At 36.8% G+C, this 866-nt stretch overlaps 1 pseudogene; it reads right to left on the bottom strand.

The window, feature by feature from the left end:
* Nucleotides 1-739: 739 nt before the first annotated feature.
* LOC115062978 lies at nt 740-866 on the bottom strand (annotated as a pseudogene).

Raw genomic sequence — 866 nt, 5'->3', positions numbered from 1 at the left:
ATAACATGAAAATGGTACTGTTGCTGGTGCCTCACATAGCTCCTTGTATCTTGTGGAAACATATAGGGAAATCCAAGTTCCTGCTATTATAATAGGCACATAGTCCCATTACCCACCTGTCTAGCAGAAGGCCACAGTTTTGTCACAGTTTGGTCATGTGGCTAGTTCTCATTATTGGTTTCCAGCATGGAAACTTTCTCATGAGAGAAGAGTAGTAGAGGAAAACATGATATTCTGTACCTGTCCTTGTTGCACACAGGGGTTCTCACTGGCCACATAGACAGATCCTTTCCAGTGTTCTCTACTTCTATGTCCTATCACATATTTCTCTTACTGTGACTATCATGACTATCAACCCCACTTGAAAATTCTTTGTCTAAAATCCAGACTCTAAAAAAGTGTTTTCTTTCCTGCCACGGCATTATATGCTAATGCTTCTTTATTTAATTTTTCCAATACAGAAAGCACATTTTCATATGAAAACTTTAATTTTCTTCTCATTTTCAGGTTTAATATAGTTACAATGATTGTTGGTAAACTATGTAGATACTTTGCAAATTTCCCAGTATCCTGTGTTTTTTGGGGATTTTTGTGTGTGCAATGTGTGTGTCTTGCTTGTGCTTTTCGATTGGCTCTTTTGTCTCTCTTTGTTCTCTTTTGCTTTTTTGTTGGTGTTGCTGTTTGTTTCTTTTTATTGAGAGATAGAAAGGATGTGGATTTGAGTGGGTAGGAATGTAGTGGGAGGACCTGGAAGGAGTTGGATAAGAAACCTTAATCAAAATATATGAAAAACTATTTTTAATGAAAAAAAAGACAAAAACTTTCTCTGTCTACACTTGATCTTAGCCAAAAGGCCGAGAAGCGAT

Source organism: Mus pahari, chromosome 1 (genome assembly GCF_900095145.1).
Source record: "Mus pahari chromosome 1, PAHARI_EIJ_v1.1, whole genome shotgun sequence".
In the NCBI taxonomy this organism is placed as follows: domain Eukaryota; kingdom Metazoa; phylum Chordata; class Mammalia; order Rodentia; family Muridae; genus Mus; species Mus pahari.
This window is presented reverse-complemented; position numbering and strand designations above follow the sequence as displayed.